General features: G+C 44.8%; 1 protein-coding gene and 1 non-coding gene across 3 annotated transcripts in view; both read right to left on the bottom strand.

Annotated features, from left to right (window-relative positions):
• The window catches only part of LanB2 (laminin subunit gamma-1), a 205,255-nt gene that overhangs the window by 169,119 nt on the left and 8,658 nt on the right, over nucleotides 1-27,478 (bottom strand). The gene's annotated exons all lie outside the window — the stretch shown is intronic.
• TRNAK-UUU (transfer RNA lysine (anticodon UUU)) lies at nucleotides 4,938-5,010 on the bottom strand. The gene has a single exon. It is a non-coding gene; the product is annotated as a tRNA-Lys (tRNA).

Below are 27,478 nucleotides of genomic sequence, written 5' to 3' on the forward strand. Positions count from 1 at the left end.
AAAAAAAGATAAAAACAGGTAAAGAACAGTAGCCTACAGTCACACCATAAATTGTTTTAAAACTGCTTACTTAAACAGCCCTTGATCCTTAGTGGCAGTAATGTGGGGGTGGGGGGTACATTATGAATGTGGTCAACAATAGATGAAAAATATGCAGGTTTTCTGATTAATTCCTCTCTAATTAAAGAACAGTAGCCTACAGTCACACCATAAATTGTTTTAAAACTGCTTACTTAAACAGCCCTTGATCCTTAGTAGCAGTAATGTGGGGGTGGGGGGTACATTATGAAACTGGTCAACAATAGATGAAAAATATGCAGGTTTTCTGATTAATTCCTCTCTAATTACTTGATTATGGAAGAAAATTTTGTGACAGAGTGATAGAGGGAATATTGTTCCCCTAGTAGCCTGATCGCAAAGTTTTAGAGTAGATTTCAATAAGGTCACGCTGGCAGTACGAACATAGTTGTTAGAATAAAGCGGGCTGAGCTGTTTTTGACAGCTTCTAAAGCTTCAATTAACGTTGATTGAGCTGGGTCCCAAATAGCAGACACGTACTCTAACTTTGGTCAGACTAATGTTTGGTAAAATTGTAATTTAAGGTGTGGGGGTGCTTAGCGGAAGTTCCCGCGGAAATAACCAATAAAATGGTTGGTGTTGTTAATAATGTACGTAATGTGAGAATGCTACGATAGATCATTTGTTTTGTAAACACTAAGGTATTTGTAGCTATTAACCTGCTCTAACTTAGTTCCATTTAGTGTGTAGTTGAAAAGTTTTGGAGTGATAGAATAGCGTGTGATTATCAAGATTTTACACTTAGTAGTACGCTAAGATTTATTAACCCCGTATTGCAAATACGCTATTAAGATCAGCTTAGAGAAGTAATTTATTGTCTTTGTTAGCTATTCTGCGGTACAGAAAGCAGTCGTCTGCAAACAGTTTTACGGATGATTTAATGTTACTTGCTAGATCACTGATGTAAACTAAAAAAAAAGTAAAGGATCCAGAACGGAACCTTGTGGTACGCGAGATCTAACTGCACAGGGATTCGAGGAACAATTATTTGCGGTTACATAATGAGTGCGGTTAGTGAGAAAGCATTCAATCCATCACAGAGTGTTAGGGCCGATATTCAGCGCACTAAGCTTAAGCAGTAGTAATTCGAGTGAAACTTTATGAGTATGACATGGATTTTCCTAGTCTTCGTGCTTGCGGGCGGCGAATCGCACTTGTGGATTCGTTTATTGCTGTGTTTCGATTTTCTTTCGAAGGAGAGAACGAACTCTTTTGAACTTCGTGACCCGATTTTAAGTGATGATTAAGGTGGTGAAGCGTAACCGCCGAACATTTTCCGATTGTTGTTTCGTGACAAAGCAGCTTCGAGTCAAACGAAGCCAGGTGGAACTTAAAGTAGGAAGACTAGGCAAATCCATGTACCACCCATGATTCCCACGCTCGCTGAGGCGTCATGCGTTGCATCTCCTATAGACACTTTAGCGCCAGAGTTCCCTCTAGTGTATATTTAGGAAATTGAATAGTTTTATGGAGTTGCGAATAGGCGATACCAAGACTGACCGCACCGGACACGCTGGAAATACGTCAGCAGTGTTGTTAAATCCGACCGGAAGCTTATATGCAAACTTTGAAAAAAAAAAAAAAGACGCGTCGCAGCGCAATGAAGTCCGGGAAAACGGCAAGCCGTCTCAAATACCCAATGGGACCACTTATTATTTACGTGTGACATATAGTGCTTATTAGTTTCTTTGTTAAACTCTAAATAAGCGCTAACAATTCGTTTGCTTACATGCTGAAAATAGCACTGCAGTGTCTGCCACCTAGCTTTAGGCAGTATAGTAAAAAAAAATGAAGAAACTACGGCTTTCTTTGGTACGGCGCCAAATGAATATGCACTACACAACAAAGCGCAAGCAGTAAGCGGTTAATTTGCATATTTGGGACGACTTAATAGTTTTCCGGACGAAATACAGCTACGTTGCGTCTCTTTTTTTGTGTGTTCGTCACGTGAGCTTCCGGTCTAACGTAACTCGGCTTTTCCTGCGCCTCCGATGCGCTCAGCTTCGGAGATCAGGGCCCGATTGGCATGATTCGTTTCTCAAATTACGTGCGTTTTGGGGGGATTGTTTAATACATGGGCATGTCATATACTGTCCCGTTCGGCAACTCTTCCATATAAACAATGTCTTTCAAGTTACGAACTTCGAAGTTAGTGAATGAGTATTTGTTAATTGCTTATTTGAATGACATTGCAGTCGCGGCAAAGTTTTCCGCTGCGGTGTGGAGTTCGTTTGAGAAGACGACGGAAACCTGACTCTTCAGCATAGTTATGGAAAATGTGTAGTATATATATATATATATATATATATATATATATATATATATATATATATATATATATATATATATATATATATATATATATATATATATATATATATATATATATATATATATATATATATATACTACACGAGAGTTGCATATCAGCCGGTTCACGTTTGTCCAAGGTACTATTTAATGTCCCGCCTAATCATAGCAGTTCCGGCCCTATATTTATAATAATACTGTCTTTCATTGTTGTTCTATTTGAGTTGTTCCATTTCTCGGACGATCTGTTCATTTATTTACTCCTCATGGAAAGAAGTCGCCCGTTGGTGAGCTTAGTTATCATCCGCGAATTTATAAATTTAAAGTTTTGTGTGCGCGAAAATTGAAACCAGATGTGATGCATTATATATATATATATATATATATATATATATATATATATATATATATATATATATATATAAACCCGGAATCATTTTTATCACTGCCTTTTTTCCAGAGATATGACTTTTCTCATTTATATACCACTCAGTTATGGTAGACTACCGTTCCTTCTACCGAGAGATGGTGGCACGATAGTATTAGGCTCATCATTGAGGCGGCGGTGATAGCAAATTGAAGCTGCTTCGGCAAGCCATGCGTCGCACTAACAAAAAAAAAAAACAACTAGATTACTTGAACCAGCGCTTGGTTTTTCTATGTAATTCTTTCCAATTCTTTCCAATTATTCTATGTAATTCTATCTAAATTTTTTCTATGTAATTCTTCCCAATTCTTCGGAATTGGTTTTGCGAAAGTAACCTCTTCGCGACACGCAATGCAGGAGGGACTGTATTGCTTACCACATGGTTTGGAACGACAGAGCTCAGGTATCTGCTGTAAACTCCATCTGTCTGCCTCCAATTACTGATAACACGCGGTGCTTATGTTTCATGCTCACACAGATGTGTTCATTGCAGGCATGTTCTACCCCCCCCCCCCTTTCCACCACTAATCCTACGAGTAGCTTGTTTAGCAATTTAGTAATCTATTCACGATGCACAGCTGAAAGTAAACAAGATGACAGCAGTTTAGCAACAATGAAAAGCGACGCCGTGTTCTTTCTTTTTTTTTTTTTGTGTAGCCGCGTTGTGGTGGCGGTAATGCATCAATATATCCCGCGTACACCAGATCGCGAAGTCTGCGCAACAAAGCTTTGCCTATGAATATATTGTAGCGCGACCGAAGTTGCAAATAATCTTGTAGGACGAAAGTAGATATAATGTTCGGCCTGCAGATATCAACGGAAACGGATGTTTGAACAGACGCTGTAGAAATTCTGAAGGGTGATCACGTAAACCGCACGCATTCCAGTTCATAATAGACACTTTTAGTTGGGCGTATATATATATATATATATATATATATATATATATATATATATATATATATATATATATATATATATATATATATATATATTTATATATATATATATATATATATATATATATATATATATATATATATATATATACGTATACTCACAGATATGAGTTACCTCAACAGCGGCGTTCGGCATACCAAGTTTGAAAAGCGGTGAACCTTTCCATCTAATCTAGACCACCGAACAAAATCGACGGCGGCAAAGACTGTGGTCATCTACGAAGTAATTCGCTACATATCGACGCAGCCAACTCATAACTAGACTATATTCTGGGACTCGAAACCAGCACTTGAAGTACTACGTTCGGTGCTAAAACAAGAGCCGGATTATCTTCTTGCTCAATAAGTGCATGAATTACACGATGTAGCTCTGGAAACAGGTCTTCGTGTAAAGTACCAGACCAGTGGATTCCAGGGCTCTGCGCCCTGCATGGCAATGAGCAAACCGATGCGGAGGCAAAGATGGCCCACGTAAATGGCACGATATTGTCATTTCATTTTCACGACTGGTCAATAACGTCATTGCGGATATTCTCCTCCGTGAAACGGCGGTAGCATATTGGTCGTTTCCAAGAAGTCGTCAAAACCGTCTTTACGAACTAGACCGACGCATGCAACTTAAAATACCGTCAACCATAAAAAGGTGCCATTTGAGCATATATACTGCACGGACTACGCCTACGTTTAGCGTTCACTCGTCACTGCAGGTCTGCATTTTATCGGCCTTGCAGACATTCTGAAATGCAAGGTATGTGGCCCTTCTGAGACTATTGAACACATCGTGTGCGTCTGCCCGCGATATTACACAAAAATATAAGTGATGGGCACGCTTTTATTGAAATGACACGCAACAAGTAACATGGGAAAAAATCACCAAGCCTGCGTGGACAGATCTTTTAGTTAGCCAGAGCTCGAAAACAGACTAGGTAACTTTTGGGCATTCAGTGTTTCGATCCATCAGAACCTTCACGTTTCCCTTTCCTAACGCTGAGTAGCATGTCAGAAAATTGAGTCACGCCGACATCTGAGATTCTATCTCATAATAAACCTCTCTCTCGCTTCTCCATGGCTGCATAGATTGTGAAAATGTAGTACAGGAAGACGTTCCCCACATTGAAATATCAATCCAGGTTATGACACACGTGAAAAAAAAAATGCAGCAGCGCCCGAACAGGGGCTCCAACCCTGGACCGTTAGGTTAAAAGCCTAACGCTGTAACGACTGAGCTAACCGGGCTGCTCGCTCGTGGACGCGTACTTTCTGTTGCAATAGTCGGGAAAACTAATGCTGCCATGTTACATGTATGTATCACGCAAGAAAATGGACGCCAACGCATCAACAGTTCAGCATCACGAACCGCAGAAATAAACAGCAATAATACTATAGATATCTAGTTTGCCCAACAATTTTCAATCGGAGAGCCGTGAACGGCAGTAACACTGATGGCGACTTCTTGTGTCGCTTTGTCAAACTACAGTGCTTCTAACAACAACAAAAAATAATCGTTCTATCACAGTACTGGTTCCAGAAAATCAGTAGAAATTTGCTTGAGTAGTCTTGGCCTAGCTAGTGAGATATTGAATGCATTATTTGCCGCTGAAAAGACGCACGCATAAAGTAACGAGACGATGACGACAACAAGCTTTCTAGGGGCAAACTACGCCTTTAATCAGTACACCGGCCTCACTACGAAGGCCAACAGCTAAGCATAAATGCATTTATACGTCGGGTTTAACGTCCTAAAACCACCATGTTATTATGAGAGATGCCGTATAGTAAGCATAAATGCAAGTCACTGTATTATTTGCTAGTAAATTAATTACTAAAACCGTATTGCAAAGTATTCTGGCAGTACTCGCTGGCGTGGTGTCATGCGCGAATTCAGCCACTCATTTTACGTACGGGGCGAGAGGAGGGGGGGGGGGGGGGTCCTGTTTTTTTTTATGCTGAGCTTTGCGCACTGCAAGCACTTTTGGCGTCAATCTACGTATCCATTTATCTAGCCGCTTACGTCTGGGTGCTCTCGTGATCACCCCCATAACTTGGCGTGAAACAAAGTTAGTATGGGAGGGTAAGGTGGTTGGACGAATTTGACGTGCTGGCAAGACATGAATAATGTCACAATCCCGTTGCGTACGTCGTTATACGCTTCCCGCCAGACACTGGCACATACCCGCGGGCGGATATGTGCCACCTGGTATGCGGCGATGTGCCATCTCGTACAAGGAAATGTGCGGAACAAGTGATAGGCGTAAGCGGGTCACGTAATTCATATGACCTAAAACAGAAAGTGACCTAACAACAAATGAAACGCGGATTACACATCTGAACACATACACACACACACACACACACATGAATACAAATGCATATATAACTATTTTTAATGCAATTACGTGCACATAAGAACAAGATATCGAGTGTAGGTAAATAAAAATAACAATAACGAATAAAGCACGATATATGCAAATGTCTTCAATAATAAATTTGCACTCGTACTAAGTGTGCATGTGAACATATAGACGAAATATAAATGAGAACCAGGGTCATGAACACAGACTGGAAGTAAAAATTGCCAACGAATACTGTAAAAGTTGCTCATTTGATAATAAATTCCAAGCATTCAGCGTTCCGAGGAAAAAAGAGTATTTAAATCCATTATTTCGCGTTTAGTGTAGTGTTAGTGTTCTATCATGCCGTTGTCTTGTGCTGTATCTAGAGGTGAGTGGCATTACAGAATCTGCGTCAACCTTAACATGCCCAATTATTATTTGCTAAAGAAACTTCAAGCGTGAATGACGGTTTCTAGGGGATAGAGATTGAAGCTTGGCTCTTGTTAACAGGTCTGTTACTTATGCACGGTCATAGCGATTATATATAAAGCGTACTGTTCTTTTCTGAGTATATTCTGTTTATCGATATGTGTTTTGGTGTATGAGTCCCAGATAATTGCAGCGTAGTCTAACCTGGACCGAATAACGAATTTTTACGTAAAAAGACGTACAGTGGGGGTGGATAGTTTCAGTGCCCTGCGGAGAAAAAAAAAGTTTACGTTGTGCGTGAGATATAACTTGGTCGATGTGGTTATTCCACCGGAGGTCACTTGTTATTAACAGCCCTAAGTATTTGTGCTTGGTTACCTCGCTAAGGTGTTTGTTTTTGTAGCCGTAATAGTAAGTTAGGGGCATTTTTTTATTTCGCGAGTAATTTTCATTGCTGCTGTTTTTTTTTTCAAGATTAAGACACATCTGCCAACTTTCACACCATGACATAACTTTCTCAAAAGCTTGATTTAGAAGCCACTGGTCATTCGGGTTTTCTACTTCGCAGTGCAGGATGCAATCATCGGCATAGAGTTTAATTTTTACCGGGATGTCATCAACTATATCATTTATGAAAATAAGAAAAAAAGTGGTCCGAGTACCGAGCCCTGCGGGACACCAGATAATACTGAAATTCTACCCGAGCAATGTTGATTAAAAGAAACCATTTGTAGACGACCATTTATGTATTATGAAATCCAGGATATAAGCTTGGGATTTTCAAATGTCAAATTTAATTTAAAAAGGAGTTTGTTATGAGAAATCGTATCGAAGGCTTTGCGAAAGTCCAGAAAAATAGCGCCAGTTTGATTACCATTATTAATAGATGCCGCGAAATCGTGTATGGATTCTACTAATTGAGTATGTTTAGAGAAGCCTTCGCGAAAATCATTTTGTCCCTTGGTGAAGAAATTTCGCTTTTCGAGAAATAATGAAATCTATATATGTATGAAGTGTTCCATTAGTTTGCAGGCTGTCATAATGAGTGATATGGGGCGGTAATTTTTAACTGTGTATTTTCTCCGGTTTTTGTGCAGCGGTGTAATCTTGGGTATTTTCCAGTCTAGAGGAACCTCACCCTCCTGCAGTGATTTGGAAAACAATACATGAAGACACTTAGCCATTCACTCCGCATACCTCTTTAAAAATTCGTTGGGGATGTCATCGGGACCACGTGATTTTTATATCTATATTTACGAGTAATTTGAGTATTCCCTCTTCGCTAATGGCGATGTCTGGTACTGGTGGAGAAAGACTGAAATAAAGCAATAAATAGTTTTGTATTATCTTTGGTGAGAACAGATTAAAACACAGCACTGAATGCACGTTTTTCTTAACACTGAACACGATAGCGATATCCTAATAAATTCGGTGTAATAGGTGGCATGCTTTAGATCATGAGCAATTATTCGCATGAAATTAATTGTAACTTGCTATGCACCCACTAGGTGGCCTTGAGGGAAAAGGTGCAGAAACTTGTGTGCCTTTTGTCGTGGGTGGTCGGCTTTGAAGCATGAAGTTGTTATGATTATCTCATGTTCTGACGCATGATGGCAATGTGCGCTTGTATCACGCATTATTACTGCAATATTACATGTTGTGTTGTGAAGCATGTATACAGGACGCGTGTGTTTGTATAGCACGAGCGTTACTTCTACCGCATTTACATTAACAGGAAGTTATTTTCGCAGTATTTTTCAGGCAGTCGCATATCGGTGTGGTGGAACAACTGCTCGCCGTGCAAGCGACCTGGGTTCACTCGTAACCCACACCAAGACTTTTTTTCGTTTCATTTATTTGCATCTTTTTCCATTTTTTCAGTCACGCACAAGGAGATGACTTTCTCCTCACAACCAACGACGCCGACGCCAGAATCCCTGCGAAACGACCTCTTTAGGGCAATCGCATTAAAAGGCAGAACTCCTGTCCTTCCTGCGGAGTTGTGATTGCCGCTTTGACATACTGAAAAAAAAATGAACCAGTGAAAATTATTGCGAGGCAATGAAATTCACCGGTGAAACCGAAACCGCAGCTCCACTGAGCACAACTAGCGGACGACCAAATGGTGCCGTTGTTCACGATGGGTGTTAGCGGTGGTGTTTCAGAATTTGTTAACGTGTACGCGTGCCAGACGCTTAGGTCGGCAAAACTGATGAAGCGCGTTTAGACTCACTCATAAAATACGTTTTGAGCTTTGGACGCACTCGGACCCAGACTAACGAAAATTTTCCTGAGACGGACTCACTCGGACTCAAACGCACAAAAATGTTACTGGCCTGGACTCAATGGCTCAGACTCAAAGCTCGATCTGAGTCTGGTGGTCATTCATTGGCAGATTCGGCGCAATTCCGGTAATACTTTCTTCTGCTCCATGCAGAGCTAGTCTCTTCCATTGGCAGATTGAGAGTGCTCCCTGTATGTTCCATTGGCAGATATGGAGCAGCTCCATCGCGAGATCCACTCCACGGATCAACTTTTTCTACTCCGCGAAAATCGGCGGGTTCGGCCGAAAGTCGCAAGCGCCCCGTGCCTTAAAACGGTGCCAACCAAGGAGGTAATACTAAATGTTCTGGAGTGGCGGGGGGGGGGGGGGGGGGCTCCGTGGCTGAAGCCAACGTGCCGCCACATTGCTCAGGGCAGAAAGCACATGGGTGCATTGTAGCGAACCTGGCTTTCGCGTTGTTTTTCTGCGAGTAATGTTGCGTGTGATGCTTCTAACTGAACAAGATGGTTCTGAAGACGTCTGTGATCACTTTTCGAGACGACGATTGCGAGCTCTTGGGTAGCATTTTGCTGCGCGAATCATTTGAAGTGGACACCGGGAACAACATTCAAAGTGCAAGTAGGTTCGTTTCGTTCGCTCGCTTTTCCTCACATATTTTCACGACCACGACTGCATTCGCGAGTAAGTATAGTAACTTTTTGCGTCCGGTTGCTCAGAGACACATTGAAAAAAATGTTTGTACATTTCAGGATTCCAAACACCTCATATTGCGCGGCAGATGAGAGTGCGTTCTGAGGCGAGAAAGTTAAGCTCCAAAAAAGACTGTCGACTTATGTTCAGTACATTAGAAGCAAGCTGCTACGATGAGACTGCCTAAATAACTAGACGACGGGCTTATAACATTACTACCGTGTTGCATCATTTCCATGCGCACTTACAAAAACCAGTACATGAGTGTGCATAATACAAGCGAGCGTTTCGTTTTTGAAAGGTAGTTATTGTCACACCGGCTCTGCAGTTTTGGGATCTTGAGTTTCTTATATTTGCATGAGCACTACACACCCAATGCCAAAGTTTCTGATGCTGCGATATACCTCTCTTTGTGTAGGAGAAAAAGAAAATGAGCTCCTCTGAAAAGTCAGGGAAATAAACACTTTCGCCTAAAGCGCCTCTCATAGACGGAGCTGTCAAAATCCCGCCACTCCCAAACTTCACCCACAAAGAAGTGGTACAGACAAAAAACAACAACTGAGGTACAATTAAGAGCCGAAAAAGGAAGGTAATCGTTGCAATACGAACGCGGCCTTCTAAATGTATTGAGGCTTCTCGGAATTTCATTGACCAGATAATTTAGCAAAACATATTATCAGAAGAAGGATTGGAAGTTTTCCAAGCATCGTTTTCTCCGGATATCTAGGAGCTTCTCCAACAAATACGTGAAAAAACGTAAAAAGCCTCTGAAAGTAGATGAAAAGGCTCTGAAAGGCTTCTAGCTTTCGCTGTGACTGTGCTGCGCTTTCCACGCAGGCCTGGCGTTTTTTCAATACGCTTAAAACGCCAAGTGTCAAAGAAAAAATAAAGCAGACGCGCGTTAAAGTCATTGCTACGTCCCCTCGCCACCTAAGGATAATAAACAGGTGCTTTAGTAGCTATAGCAAAACACACAGCCGCCAGCGCCCACAGCATTACGGCGCTATATATACAAGGCAGTCGCCGCTTCCTTCTGCCCTGAGCAATATGGCCGCCGCACGTCTTCACTTTGATACATGGGCGGCTATGCGGGACCGCCACTCCAGAAGTTTTAGTTTAACCTCCTTAATGCCAACTTAGAGCTTGTCGACGGAAGCCGGTCGCGTCGGTTGCGCCTCGCGTCGGAACGGGCGTTTTGCTAGCGTATAGCGTCGCTGTGCGCAGCGTGCCCACTCATGCAAGAGACGCGCGTATCGCGTTCCATTGTGACCCTGTCATTGTCTCCAGAGAAAGCGCGTGTGTTCCATTGGTAGATTCCCTCCTGTTACCCTCTGCCAAAGTAGAGTGCCCCGGCGCAGAGTTCATCGCCACTCCGAATATGCCAATGGATGACACCATGAGCAAGTCGACTTATAAGTCCCTTAGTCGAGAATTAGCTTCTTCGACCATGGCGTCAGTGCTCTTTAACACCAATTTCTGATGTAATCGGCACCCTTCTTGGCCTCGTTTAACACGGAATCTTCGAAAATCAGTTTTGAGTGCTTGCAAGTCCGTAAGGTCATTTTTTCTTAGAATAAATGACAACATAAGATATATTTATGAATAACTTCCCTTGAAAAGTAAGTGGGCAGCAGGTCCACCACTGCGGCGTAGTCAGGGGGTGGCACACCGGGCACGTGCCCCTCTTTTTTTAATCTTTTTCCGCGTGGTATAGAGAGCGAAAAATGCCCCCCCCCCCCCCCCCACCAAAAAAATTTCCGGCTACGCGCCCGGAGGTTCAGACACCCCCTACGTAATTTGTGCCTCTGATAAAAAGGTATTGAAATGGTGTACAAACGATACTGTTTTGTAATACCCTGAGTAGGCGTGAGTATAAATGGGATTGCAGGCAAGGCTGATAGTAATGCTGAAGATGACTGGATAGGACCTTAGGTCGGCAAAAGAAAGTGAAACCCACTCAGACTCACTCACTCAAGATTTATGTACTGTGGTTTGGATTCTCTCGGAGACTCACTAAAATTTTTCTGAGCCGAACTCACTCGGACCCACACTCGAAACAATTTCGTTCAAGCTGACTCAGTTGGACTCAGATTCACGGAAATATTACTGACCCGAACTCACTCAGACTCACGGCTCAATCTAAATTGAACGGAGTCCGAGTGAGTCGACTTGTGAGTGAGTTCGTCACCCTAAGGTCATACGTGCTCTAATAGCGAGCGAAACTATCGCAACCGCGAAGCGACGTCGATCGATTGTCAGTACAACGACGCTCGCTCATTCTGGACGTCTCAGAAGAGTGCAGCGGTCGCGCTCTTTCAAGCTCCTTATACGGCTTCGAAGATGAAGTTTGTCAGATTTAATTGTTCGCTAATGATTACCTGCGGCTCCTGTAGCCAAATCTAAAAGATGCTCAAGACTCTCTGCAGAAAGGGCGACTATTTTCGCATGTGACGCGACCCCCTGTTTCCTCTAAATATTAAGTGAATTACCTTAAATTTTCCTAGTTGCTGTCGTGATTGGTGCCCCTACTCTTCGTAGTCTACCTCCCGCCCCAGAAAAAGTAGCCATGAATACAGTGTGGAAATATCCTTTAGATTTAAGGATTTTCGGACACACTTCTTAAATACCCTATGCGTGTCGGTTCAAATCTAGAGCTATGGCGACGACGGAGATCCAGTTTAGCTGTCAGGTTGGGCTCTGTAGGTTCGCACGATCATATCGGGCCGAAACTGCGCGTGTGCATTCATCCGACTGGTCATCCACGTAATCGAATGAGCCCTGCATCAAACTTCTTGTCTTCGAAGGACCTACTCTCTGGAGTTAATTGTCTCACAGTCTGAGTGCCGCCTTTGAATCTGTCAAGTGTTACATGCATTTGCCGCAGAAGTCCTTGTGCTTTATATTTTTTTTACAGCGAAAGCTGTTATGAGATGACAGCAAGGGTCGTGTGCGCCATAGTCGTCCACCGCCGGCGCGGGTGTCCGTAACCACTATCACACGAAATAAAAAAATTAGGCAAATAAAAAGCACCAAGGACAGAATGACATTCGAGCCCAGGTCCCCGCGTGCCAGCCCAGCATGCTGCCACAGAGCCACGCCATAACTCGAAACTCCGTTGCAAACTGGCTTAAGGCACGCTTGATGTCAGGAAAGTAATTGCGTTAATATGAGTATTAGTGTTTTGGAACAGCTAAGGAACAACGAGGCGTCACACAGTGCGAATTGCGTAACAAGTGGCTCATCAAATGCTCCAACTCAGTACCAAATCTTCAAGTGCAATGCTTCATCATCATCAGCCACCGCATAAAAAATGCACAAAATTTCTTGCAAGCATGTAGCGTGTACCACGCTCCTCAGAAAAATGATGAAGGATGGTGCAGTGAATGGCTCCCTACAGCACAGAGAATATGCATGATCTATGGCGTAGTGCGAACCCTGCAAGTGTGCCTGTACATACCCAAAGAGTGTTTTAAAAAGGCTCAGAAAGGCCGTTTTTTTAGCTTTCGCTGTGACTATGCTGCGCCTGCCGCGTGCAGGAATGGCGTTTTTTAAGGGCGAAGCTCCGTAATTTTCGATCACCGGGGGTTCTTTAACATGCACCCAAATCTGAGCACACGAGCCTACAACATTTCCGCCTCCATCGGAAATGCAGCCGCCGCAGCCGGGATTCGATCCCGCGACCTGCGGGTCAGCAGCCGAGTAGCTTAGCCCCTAGACAACCGCGGCGGGGCCGTTCAAGGGAAAGCCAATTACACGGCAGCGCAGGGTGCTGAAGACCGCAGCGCCACCACTGCTGCCACTGCACTGTCACGGCCGCTGGATGAAAGAGCGCACGGGTGTGGCGTTTTCATCCAGCGGCCTTTTCATCCAGCGGCCGTCAAGCCGTCCGTCCGGCGAAGCGCGAGGCGGTTTGGCTCACGCAGTGCGGATTGTTTGTCGGTGTTGCGGTGGTGTTTTCTGCTATCCATTTTAGTTCTTTTTTTAGACGATCGTCTTTCTTGGCAACCTTCGACGCAAAAATTTTAGTCACTCTGTCTGTCTGTCTGTCTGTTAATTTGTCTGTTTGTACACTCTTAAAGGTACCGGGCCCTTTAAACGGCACCAGCGGATACCCCAAACGGCCGACCCCATCCGCAGCGCCCACCATTGTTGCTCAAGATTCAACGTTCATACTTGCGCAATTGTCAATTGGAAAGAAATTATCGCGCATATCTGAGGCACCACAAGAACACGTATATATTCTGTATTTGCGCCTTTTACTAGAAAAGGCATACGTAAGTTATTCTAAGGACCGTAGCGTTTATCATGCTGCGCTGGCCATGCAACGCTTGCACGAAAAAGCGAGTGCTTCCAACGCTTTGCTAAGACGACACGGTGGTGGCACCTACCGTCGCCGCCTTGCGCTCTACACCTTATCACCTCTGAGACGGGTGCGCATGCCTGTCTCAGAGCTGTGCATTTGTTTTGCAAGATAACTGCCAGATAGCGTTCAGGTCTCACGAGTGACGTGACTTGGTGCGCTCGTTCGCCACCATTGCATGCTCGAGGCACTCTAACGCAGCGCCTCCAGAATACCATTCACTGATTTTCTTGCGCAGAACATCAAATAAATGTTTTGTTCCATCTCTCCAGACGTAACACTATTGTCTCTCGACGACATTTGCAGATTAACATGCAGATGCAGGGCCATGTTTTTCTTTTTGTGAGCGAGAGTCATTGCGCCAGCGCCGGCCCTTTTTTTTTTCGCGGGGGTAGGGGACCGACTTGCTGAAGACCATGAAAAACACTCATTTGTATGTGTAATTTTCAGTAAAATACATGTACCCAGAGTTTCGGGAAAGAGCCCTCCCCTCCTCCCTTTTTCTATGTGCAGCGTCAGCGACGCGTTATGAACGAGCGTACACGGAGAAAGTACACGAAGCCGCTGAGCGGCGTAGGCTGCTACATTCCAGAGGGGTGGCTTTCCTGCTTAACATGAACTCGCCAGTGGGCAAGATGGCGGACCTATGCGCAACTATGCTACCTACGGTACCATATGCAGTAACTCTAATGATGAATATATGATAAAAAGAGGCGAGATGGCGGCACTTGAAGTGTTTACTAGATGGACGGATGGATGAACAGACAAATAGACGTACATACATACATACATACATACATACATACATACATACATACATACATACATACATACATACATACATACATACATACATACATACATACATACATACATACATACATACATACATACATACATACATACATACATACATACGGGCCGATGGACGCGGCCAGCGGATGATTCACGGAATGCTGATAAAACCATTCGAAGCTTCACCCCACTCATCATCATTCATTCTGTGGATATGCTGTGATCTCTTTTTCTTGTTTCGTCCTGGCGAAAGCGGTGGAAGATAAAATACCAGGACTGGCACCTGGCAGGGACTATTGTTCTTCACCCTTCTTGCTCTGTTGTTAGCTGGTTTCAAAGTGGTTTTGGCTGCTTACACCACACATGTTTTCATTCCTTCTGAGGGGGGCACACTCGAATCAGGGACAGCCTAACAATAAATATAGGCTCCACCCCCCACCCCCGAGGCCACATTGCCCTTATTTTTCATGCTTCCGCCATATTGTTACTTCGCGCTGCGGGAACAACGGAATGCGATAAAAAATTGCACAACACTCCGAGCTGCGGCCGCTTCAGTGCACATCAAACGCGGCACAAACTTCAACTGCATCAAATGACGAACGGCGAGGATGGTGTGTATACGCGAGGGTAAGAGTTGAGCGTTTCATTGATTCGTGCTAACCATTGTTGTAACAGCATAGGGCAGCTCTCGTTGGACGCACACAACACAAATGAGTATTGATATACGCTTTACATGTAAAGGCGAAGCTCCTTGTGGCTTGGGTTTTGCGTTTCTGTTGTCGTAGTGCGTAACCTGTGGCACATACCCACATACAAGTGGCACATACCCGCCCTCAGGCACATATCCGCAAGTCCACATGTTACAAAAAAATGTAGCACCGCCTCGTTATCACACTCTCAGTTTTAACAAAGCGCTTACAGCAGAAATGAGGTGCATACTCTCGTTTAGTCCTTGGATTGTCCACCGGATGGCTGTACTTGTATATGATGAATATACTATAAAAAGAAGCAAGATGGCGGTACCTGAAGTGTTCCCTAGATGGACGGACGGACGAAAGCACGGGCGGACGCATGAACGGGAGCACGTACGGATGGACGGACGCACGAACGGAAGCACGCACGGATTGACGAAAGCTTTGCCCCACGTATCATCATTCATTCCGTGGATATGCTGTGACTTTTTTTTTTATTCTTAGCATGTTACTGACTGCTGTCCTTGATACGGGGAGAGCTAGGACATGTCAGCGCGCGTCATGAATTTTCCTTTGATCTTTCAAACGTGTTCGCATATACTTCAGCTATGATGAAGAGCGCACCGCCAGCTCCACGTGAAAGCCGCGATCACTATGCAGCACTAGAAACGCCATTATTAACACGATAGCGTTAAAGAGCTCGTTTCGCAGAAATTCCGGTGCCGGCGTCGGTGTCGGCGTGGTTGGTTGTGAGCAAAAATCATCATCTTATGCGTGACCGAAAAACTGAGAACGCTGCCAACAAAATAAATACATGATAAAAACCTTAAAGTCGAGTGGGGACTGAAACATGGTTCTTTGAGTACTAACCCGGGTCGTTTACGTGAAAAGCGGAAGTTCTACCACACGACTATGCCTCTGCTTGTAAAAACAGCGAAAAGAACTTCCTCTGCCTCAAATGCAGTACTTTCATGCTTCACAAACACACGCGTCCTGTACAAATGTTTCGCAATGCAACATGAAATATTGCAGTAATAATGCGAGGTACAAGCATCCATTGCCAAAGGGCCTCAAAATATGTGATTATCGTAATGGCTGCGCGGTTGAAAGCCGGTACCCCACTACAAAAGGCACACATGCTACTGCGCCTATTCTCTTATGGCCACGTATAGCGGGTACATTCGAAAAGGTTTCATGCACTAAGTGTTTGAAATACGCACTAGGGACAGGATGCCGCTATCGCGTTCAACCCCTAAAGGCGAAGCTTCAGGGTTCCCTAATTTTGTACCTAACGTTCACTGGTACATCGGTAAGCACTGTAGCAGAGGTATCATTGAGAAGCATGTGACAGACCCAGGTGACCCAGGCGCTTAAAGTGTTTGAAATTTTCCCGGTGTCACTCGTATAGCATGCCGCCTCGCATGAACAGCGGAGAAAAGCACACGTCTGTTGGTCGGAACCAGATAAGATAGTTCTTCGAGTCCTTCGAAGAAGGAAACGCTTATAATTTTTTTACCTCTAAAAGGGGGTTTTCGGGGCCCTAGATTCGGAAGAGTTGGGAATAAGAGATAATGAAGTGTATTTTTGTAACCTGGAATTTGCCGATGATATTGCATTGATGAGTAACTCAGGGGACGAATCGCAGCTCATGATTATTGAACAGGACACGGAAAGCATAACAACGTATCTGAAAATTATTGTGCATAAATGTGCCACAGTCTCGCCAGAGAACATCCCTTTGCCATACACGACGAGACACTGGATGTTGTCAATATATGTCTACTTAGGAGAGGTAATAAAAATGGAGCCGAATCATATTATTGAAATACCTAGAACAGTGAGAAAGCGGTGGAGCACATTCGGCAAAGACATTGTCGAATCATGAACGGAAGTCTACCACTATCCCTCAAGAGGACGATATATAACAGTTGCACCTTACCGGTACTTGCCTATGGAGCAGAAACCTGGTGGCTTACAAAGAGGGTTCAACCTAACCTGAGGACGGTGCAGCGAGCGGTGGAAAGGAAAATGATAGGTGTAACCTTAAAAGACAGGAAGAGAGCAGAGTAGGTCAGAGTACAAGCGGGGGTTAAGGATATCACAGTTGAAATTAAGAAGAAATGGACATGGGCTGGGCGCGTAGCACGTATACATAGGCAGGATAACCGCTGGTCCTTTAGTGTAGCTGACTGGATTCACAGAGAAGACAAACGCGTTACGGGGAGACAAAAACTTAGGGGGACCGATGATATTAAGAGGTTTCCAGGTATAACGTGGTAGATGAAAACACAGAACCGGGTTTATTGGCAGATCATGACCTTTTGCACTGCAGTGGACGTAGTTAGGCTGATCTAGGTTGTGATAATGAAGCGAACGCAACGAACATTACTGAGAGCATTTTTTTCGCGATCTTGAACCTAGCCAATGACCATGCCGCTCCCTTCGTCTACATCAGGGGTGTGAAACACTCGGCCAGCGCACCTTTCGCTATCCGCCCGGCCTAATAACCAGTAATAAAAAATTATGGAACATCACCCCGACGGGAATCTGTATGGAATACGAAGGAGCAGCGGTGCTCACGGCGTTGACCCGGTTGAAACGGGTGTCGACGCGGGTGCTGGAAAAATGGTTTGAAGTGAAACTCGGTGTATCGTTTACTCGAGTGAACGTTTGTTTGAAACTCAGACGCGGGAGGCGGGTTGGGTTTCCTGTAAGTTTCATCGCAGAAATACTCTTCCCTCGATGTGCGCTCGAACGTTGCGAGCGGTGGAGAGGGTGAAGCGAGCGAGATCGCGCGCAGAGACCGACGACAAGCTAGGGAGAGAGTGATGTCAACGCGTGCGCTGCGAGGGAATACGTGACCTACTTGGCACAACCCTAACACCTGCGGCCAGATGAGCACGGTGCGGACGGAGGGACATCATTACACAGGCTAGCCACAGAGCTGCTTCGCATCTAATAATAAACGCCCCGACAATGCGTATGTTAATGAAGTACACGGACGTGGCAGGTCTCAAGCATTTATTCTTTCGTGAGGCCCACCATGAGGTCACAGTGTGCCGAAAACATAATTGTGGAACAAAAACTCGACATTTCAGAATCAGCGTGAATAATTTCCATACTTCACTCAATCTCGAGCCCATTAACTATATCTTTCTCAAAATCTTGCGCCACAACCCTTGAACAAATTACCCATGTGTGGATGTCTTGTCAAATAGCATAGTTATCTGGCGTTTTGTTCAAACGTTATTCACCTTTCAGCTGTGTTTATTTATTTATCTAGCTTGGATTAGGCAATTGCCGCATATCATCGTACATAATCATATGACGTTCACCGAATAGCTTATCGCTATCGTAAAGTGCATGCCCGGCTTCACTGTACATCGACTTTTAAATGCTGGAATGGAGGTGAAGTCATATTCGCTCAACGGGCAAGGGCTCTGTAGCGGCAACAGCGCAGCACGGTTGCATTATATTCATCATGTGTATTCCATTGAGGTGATTCTACCGTCATGGAGAAATGCTGCAGAGACCAGAGACCGAGAAGTTACTTATTTGCCAGAAAGTACGCCTATGAATTTTGCAGTATGGCTTTTGACTACATTTGCACAGTAGTTGTAGCGATTGGTATACGCTGTCAGCTTGTAATTTATGTTCACACTAGATGCGCTACATACGGACCGCAAGGATCGTAAGCGCAAGCAGCGTAATGAGCTTCTTCAGACGTTGCCGTATTTAGCGTAAAGTAGGTAAGGTTTGCGGCGTCGTGTTTTACTAATTGATGGATTAACCTTATTATTTTTTCTTTTTTCTTTTGTTTTGCGAGAACATCTACATTTGTAAACTCCGTGACACTGGGGTCGCAGAAGATTAAGGTTCAAGGTCCATGCATGGTTGTCCTCGCTCAGGAAGAAATAAAAAAAAACTGGAAAGACGTTGCAGAAATGTTCACGTGTAGCACCATGCGCGAGCTGAGATGCACCTCACGAGTTAGCTCCGGCTGCGTGTTCACACGAAAGAAATTTTACGTAAATGCACAACTGAGAGAATTTAGCCAGCTGCTCGTGTAGTAGCAGCTGCACTGTGCATGGTCGTACAAAAGTTGCGTTTGAGCTCTGATTTGAAGACGATGGTTAGCGTGGTGATAATCCAGGGTATATAGAAATCATAAATCCTACGCAAACGTAGTTTTTTTAATGATTTCGTAAACATGCAGTGACAATAGACTCTTCATCCCTGTTTTGGGGATCGAATCGCCCCGTCGCGGTGGTCTAGTGGCTAAGGTACTCGGCTGCTGACCCGCAGGTCGCGGGTTCGATTCCCGGCTGCGGCGGCTGCATTTCCGATGGAGGCGGAAATGTTGGAGGCCCGTGTACTCAGATTTGGGTGCACGTTAAAGAACCCCAGGTGGTCAAAATTTCCGGAGCCCTCCACTACGGCGTCTCTCATAATCAAATGGTGGTTTTGGGACGTTAAACCCCACAAATCAATCAATTGGAGATCGAATCACTTGAATTTCTCAATACTCGTTTGAACGAAACAAGAAAGGGCTTTTGTCTTTGTTGGTACACACTCGTTGAAAACCACTGCAGCTAATCATGCCAAAAAAAAACATAGAAGATGTAAATTGCACTGTTTTAACGGTATTTTAGTAATTATGACATAAATATCAAGAAATTATGCTGCATGAAAAGACTTACTGGCAACAGGCAGGGGCTGAACCTGCGACCTTCGGATAACGCGTCTGCGGCTGTAGCAATTGAGCACCGGTGGCGGTGTTCCTCGGTGTCGTCCACTTTATGAGGTATATTTTGTGCATTTAAGCCTGGGAATGTCGGTCAACGCCACTTGTAGCCATAACGGCAAGCCCTCCTTTGTGTGTGTGTGCGTGCGTGCGTGTGTGTGTGTGTGCGCGCGCGCGCGCGCGCGTGTGTGTGTGTGTGTGTGTGTGTGTGTGTGTGTGTGTGTGTGTGTGTGTGTGTGTGTGTGTGTGTGTCCGCTGCAGTGGTGTCAATTTGCGCAAGACCAGTGGACAACTGGCCAATGAAACATACCACTCATTTAGCTGTACAGCACACCTGTGCTATGGTATATCTCTGAGAAAAGTCATGGCTCATTTTTTTTTCTTTTACAGATCGGAAAGCGTTTAGGAGTTGAACATTGTTCATATCAGAGCGGACACTGACATAAACGCAGAAAGAGAAAAGTGGAAGCAGTCGTCCTGTCTCCTTCAACGAAGCGTGGCCCACACTGGTTTAGAGTACGCGAACATTGTTGCATTTCTATTGACTTTTCATTGCCTGTGATCGACTTTTTGTAACGGTAAAAATTAACGTCATGAATGATTGAAAATTATAGGAAACTGAAAGCGCGTAAGATGAGTGCAGAGAAGAGGCTTGAGCCACGCGAGTGACGTACAGCGGGGAACGACAATCAGCGGTCGTGTGTCTCATCCCTCTTCTCTGTCCTGATCTTACGCGCTTTCAGCCTCTGTCAAGTCTAACCAACACGCCCAAACTTTAGTCATTAGTTTTTTATTTTTTTGCGAGGATGACCTAATGATGTCACTAGCGGCATTTTTTGAAGCATCAAGCTGCATCTATATAAATATACATCGTATGGATCTGGTAGGAAAGTATGGTCTAGAAAAACCAGCATAGTATAGCATCTATATAAACATACATCGTATGAATTAGGTAAGAAAGTATGGTCTAGGAAAACCAGTATAGTATAGCATCCTGACCGTCGCCATGCACATAGTGACAGTTGGATAATGGTGTGCGTGTATAGAACATCGTCGTCGTTATCATCATCATCATCATCGTCGTCTTCATCGTCGTCGTCATCACCATCATCATCATCGTCATACGCCTAACTACGTCCACTGCAGGACAGAGGCCTCTCCCATGTTCCCCCAGTCAACTCGGTTCTGTGCTTGCTGCTGCCAATATATACCCGCAAACTTCTTCATCTCATCTGCCCACCTAATTTTCGGTCTTTCCTTAACCCGCTTGCCTCCTCAGGGAATCTAGTCAGTTACCACCCTTAATGACCAGCGGTTATCCTGCCTACGCGCTACATTCCCGGCCCATGTCCATTTCCTCTTCTTGATTTCTACTATGATATCCTTAATCCCGGTTTGTTCCCTGATCTACTCTGCTCTCTTCTTGTCTCTTAAGGTTACACCTACCATTTTTCTTTCCATTGCTCGCTGCGTCGTCCTAAATTTAAGCTGAACCCTCTTTGTAAGTCGCCAGGTTTCTGCTCATAGCTAAGTACCGGCAAGATGCTGCTGGTATATACCTTCCTCTTGAGGAATAGAGACAATCTACCAGTCATGATTTGAGAGTGCTTTCCAAATGTGCTCCACCCCATTCTTATTTTTCTAGTTACTTCAATCTCGTGGTTCGGCTCTACGGTTATTACCTGTCCTAAGTAGACGTAGTGTTTTACAACTTCAAGTGCACTATTACTTATCTCAAAACGCTGCTCTCTTTAGAGGCTGTTGTACATTAAATTCGTTTTCTTCATATTAATTTTAAGACCGAGCTTTCAGCTCTCCTTGTAAAACTCCGTAATGATGAATTGCAATTCGTCCCCTGACTTACTCCGCAATGCAATGTCATCGGCGAAGCGTAAGTTACAAAGGCAGCGATGGCGTAGTGGTTAGAGTATCACCCTCGCGTGCAAGAGGTCCGTAGTTCGAATGCCGGTGCTTCACAGTTCCCAACCGAATAATAATAAAAAAAATCCGCGTGGTGATGGAACTGCATTATGAGGTCTGTGGTGCAGCCTCACCTGCGACCACCGCCGGCAACACACTCCCTCACCAGAGAAGGATTGGCCACCCTGGTGCAGTATCTGGCCACTACTTCTCACATGCATACGTCAATTAGTATAGAACGTACGCAAATAATTCGGGGCTATTGCGTTCACTTGCGTCGTGCAACGCTCACACTCTGTCCACTGCATGAGGGGTTATATATGGCCAGAGAAAAGCCCTCGTGGCTGCTGCCAGATTAGCGCTGTTAAAAACGACACTGCCGACGTCATTAATAGGAATCAAGCTTCATGCGATGTTATATTAAGAGAGATGAAATTGAGACAACTACGCGTGTACAACATAGCGGCGAGAGCCTTTCCGTTTATTCGATGGTCCTTCACACACCGACACAACGTAGACTGGCGTTCGGTTCACTAATTTCGCTAAGTGCAACCTTTCCCTGAAATTTACGTACGCGTATCCACCACAGCCAGCACAACTATGGGGACGAGTTAAAAAAAAGTGATGTATTACGCTACCAGCCGAGTGACCGCGATGTTTCCATCAATGCGATTTTTGCCGTTAAAGCTGTGGTATACATGAGGTGTGCAAAATTTCCGGAGGACCGTATCATATCCTTCCGGGATAGGTCACGCATGGTGGTCTTAACGTGTCCCTTCTAATTTACTACTACTACTACTACTACTACTACTACTACTACTACTACTAATAATAATAATAATAATAATAATAATAATAATCTGTGCATACCTTACAGTAATGTACACAAATTTTCTACGCCAATGATTTAATCAATGAGGAGGCCAGGATGTAGCCACCAAACGATGGCATTCAGCTCCTAGCAAACAGAAGTTTGCTATTAAAGGACAATAAGCAAAACAATGGTCGTTTACGCTCAAGTGTATATATAATGGGAGATCGTTTTGTGCACTGCGTTGTTTCAGTCAACTCATTACGCACAACTTCATGTCGACTCCAGCCAACAGCTTTCTTTTTTTTTTCGCCCTTTATAAGGCGAACCATAACTTGTCCTGTATTCCGCCTTCATGATAGCGAAACTTCAGGTGTTAGCAGCCTTTACGCCCCGCACTGTGGTATGCTTTCTCCACAGTGTTCCCACTATACTATAGGCACGTTCGAGTGTCGCGCAAGCACAAGCAAACAGTTCGCTGGCAAGCCTGCGTCTCCTTGACACCATTCCGTCATGCGCACGCGTCATTAAGCCAATTAAAGTGGTGTTCGCTGTTTCCGCCTCCGGAGCGCTATGTAGTCATCGCCACCGTCCGAGCGCCGGAATCGCATCCGTCTGCAGCGTCTTTCTTTTTTTTTTTTTGCCACGAAGGCGGGGTGCTCACTAGCTTACCTACTGCGTGCATATACAGAGTATATATATCTGTGCATAGTATAGACGTATCCCATGTTTGTTAACAGGATATAGGCGGCGTCGACATACTGAGGCACTTATAGTGGTGTCGCGGATCGTGGGTTCCGCCCAGCCCAAGGCTCGCCAATGCCCTCTATGATCACATGACAACTCGCCCAGGAGCTGCAAAGCTGCCTCCGAAAACAGCGCATCGGAAAGCCTCCCGCGGTGGTGGCGAGCTTTGAGCTGGGCGGAGCCCTTGCGCTGCGACGTCGCTATACCAGCGCCTCAGTATGTCGACGCCACTTGTTTACAATCATATAAAATGGATCTATGCCTTCGCGTGATGCATGTGCCTGCTGTGCACGAGGTTCGGCAGATTCGATTTCTGTAGGCTGCCGTAGCCACGCTAAACTGTGGGAGCGGAATGTAGAAAAAAGAAGCTTGTGTGCTGAACCGATCTGAGGATGACCTTACATTCTCACTGATAAGGCGCGCGCAAGCGTGCCTCGCATGAGAATCGGCGCCGGCAGGGGCTTGCAAAGCTCCTCTCTCAGAATTTCTGTGAGTCTTATATCGGACACACACAAGACATATAGCGACCCAACTCATACAGCCTGCACACACGGTCAGAGTTCGAGCCTCCGAGCCACCCTTGGCTCGAGTTTAAATTAGGTTCCGGGCTACGTTATTGATATCAAGCGCTTATTCCACCTCGGTAAGGCAACAAGAGCGCAATTCGGCACCTTCGCCTACACGCTTAGGTTAGCCAACACACGCACTCATTCCATATCTGAAAGGCGCTCGGTCGGCGGTGGCTTTGGCGCTGTACCCGGATTCATGTAAATCACGCGAACGTATTCCTAAAATTCTACTTTCCCCATCCTCCTTCTCCAACTACCACTACTACTACACGTCTCTCAAACATTCATTCTATCTCGTAGCCGGATACAATGCAGGAATCTACATATTCCTTGTTCGCTATAAGGCGACTGAGAATTTCCTCAGGTCGCCGTGATCTTGAGTTGCTCCCATTAACCTTTCTTCACGCTGGGAGGATGTAACGAAAACCGATTGCGCCACCGTTTCTCAACCCTCTGCTGAGCCAAGATATAACGTTACGGGCTTCTTACACACACGCCTGTCGACCGCATGCGATCGCTTCGCCCGCGCAGCAGAGGCGTAACTGTGCCCGATAAGCGAGGGGTGAACGCTGCATGGCCGCTCGTAGATGCCGCCATTGATAGTGAGGGCGAGAAGAAACATCATACTGCAGCATTGAAGGGAGAAGTTGCAGTTACTCCATCTCTTGCAAGACGCCGATGCTCGCTATCGCGTTTCTGATAGCAGGAACGGCAGCCGACGCGCGTCACACTCCCGAAAGCGGGCTACAGGAGTCATGGTCGGGCGCGCCCTTCGAAGCGGGTGCCCGTCGGTCGGAAAGAACCCTCCGGCTAGGTTCCAGAAGCCTGAATAGATCGATGGTTTATTCCTTCAGGGGAAATGTTTTTATTTTGCTCTTTCATTTATCGGTCACTAGTGGGTTCAACAATGTGCGAAGGAAGGTGACCGACAGTGCAGGGGGGGGGGGGGGGGTGAGTTCGCGCTGCGATAACCTTAACGGTCCAGACAGGCGACCAGCCGCATAGCATGATGCCGTGTGAAATGCGCAGCCAGCCGTGTTGAAGCGCACGTAGTCTGAACATGGCTTAACGCGGGTGAGTTGCACGTTACGGTGTATAGAACGGCAACTTGAGAATATGACTTTTATCTTAGCCAAAAGGCAGAGAATCGATTAAGGATATGATACAGAGTGATATAGCAGCGCCTGATTCAGCATGTACGAAGCACTTCCCCGCAGCCATTCTGGCGAAGGGTACTTTTTAACTCGGTGCGCGTCTGATAGCGAAATTTCATAGTGTCCGATGACAGTCTATGAACTCTACGCGTTCATGTTGCATGCACTGCGTTGCATGCACCAAACAATGTTCGACGAACTATAACGCACTTGGCCTCAAACGGAATCAATTCAAAAGAATGGTGATCCCACCACTCACTGCAGAGGGACCACCAGCACACTGCCTTGTGGCAGTGTGCTGGGCCCTCTCCTCTTCTTAGTGTATACATCAACGACATTGCATGGAGCGTAAGTTCGTCAATCCGTCTCTTTGCGGATAATTGTGTTTGTTGTTCACGGGAAAAGTTTGCACGAATGACGTTGCTGTGCTACAAGCGAATCTCACCAGGTAAGGCGAAAAGTGCGGCACTTGGTAGATGAAAATGGACGTCTAAAAAAAAAAACAAGCACTAAATGTTCACGAAGATCACTTGTGCATGCTCTAGCTCTTACAAAATAAAGAATTCGGTAATAGAAAAAGTAACAACATTCATATATTTAGACGTAAATCACTTCCAATTTAGCCAGGACTGCGCACATAGAACATAATACTAATAAGGCTCTCAAAAAAACTCGGCCTGTTTAAAAGACGCTTGCACTTCATCAATGGGGACACAAAAATGAAAGCTTTCAAATGATTGATCCACGGCCATCTCCAGAATGCGCTTAAGTCATGTAGCATCCTCCCCTAATCGGTCTTACTAATAACATGCTCTAAATATTACAGAATAAAGCTGATCGGTTTATCTCATCATCGCACTCACGTTACTTGATGGTTTCGTTAATTACTAAAAAGCAGAACTTAGCCGTACCACACTGCCACGCGCAGGCGACATAATCGACTATCGTTATTTCACTCACTTTATCATAGCAACTCACCCTTCGCACAGTCTCATATCTTTCCAGCCTCCCCCCCCCCCCCCCCCACCGTAACCCACCTAGATCATGCGCACGATGCGGCGCCCATTTTTGCCAGGACCAACAAGTTTTGAATTAGGACATCGTCATTACACATAATAGAGTGGAACTACCTTCCACCAAACATCGACGAAATAACTCATCCTTCCATACTTAACTACCGCCGTGGTGGTGTAGTGGCTAAGGTACTCGGCTGCTGAGCCGCAGGTCGCGGGATCGAATCCCGGCTGCGGCGGCTGCATTTCCGATGGAGGCGGAAATGTTGTAAGCCCATGTGCTCAGATTTGGGTGCACGTTAAAGAACCCCAAGTGGTCGAAATTCCCGGAGCCTTCCACTATGGCGTCTCTCATAATCATATGGTGATTTTGAAACGTTAAACTCCACATAACAATCAATCCATACTTAACTCGATGCTGCATGGATATTTGTATGGCGAGGAACATTGTTAACCTCTGTCTGATTGTGTTCGCTATATATTTATTTACGGTTTTGTTTCGCTATATATATTCAATGTTCTTCGAAGCAATTTTCATAAGTGTTTCCATCATTACTTTTCTGTTTTGTTTGTATTTTCACTTAGGAATATGTGTCCGACTGATGTTGGTGAATGTATTTGACTGGATTCTGTGATTCTGTTTACTTCTGGCTTCTTTTTTTCTGTTCTTATATTTTGTACTCTCTTTGTGTTGTTTAAAATGCATGTATTCACCTAAATCCCCCTTCTGTAAAGCTCATTTGGGCCTTCAGGGTATTGTAGTAAATATAAATAAATAAATAAATAAATAAATGAATACATAAATAATCAAATAAATAAATAAATAAGCATTATGACAGCCACACGGTCGGCTGTCTTGTTTCCAGTCGCACCGACATGGCTGGGGATCTATTGAAAGTCCAATCTGCGGCTCGGATGTGAAGCGACGATATTTACGTCTGCATACTGGTAGCAAAGCGTAATGGACATTAAACTCTGCCGGTGAGTCCAGTGCTTATTTTGAGTGTGTGCACAACGTCACCCCGTTAACAGTTGCTTCGTCACCTGCAATGCGTCATGTCACTAGCGAAAATTCCGAATAATGAATTCTGTTTGAAGTAGAAGACGTCTTCTGCGATGAAAGATAACGCCTGCTTTTATTTGTCCTTCTATATGCGGCTTCA

Source organism: Rhipicephalus microplus, chromosome X (assembly GCF_043290135.1).
Source record: "Rhipicephalus microplus isolate Deutch F79 chromosome X, USDA_Rmic, whole genome shotgun sequence".
NCBI classification, from domain to species: domain Eukaryota; kingdom Metazoa; phylum Arthropoda; class Arachnida; order Ixodida; family Ixodidae; genus Rhipicephalus; species Rhipicephalus microplus.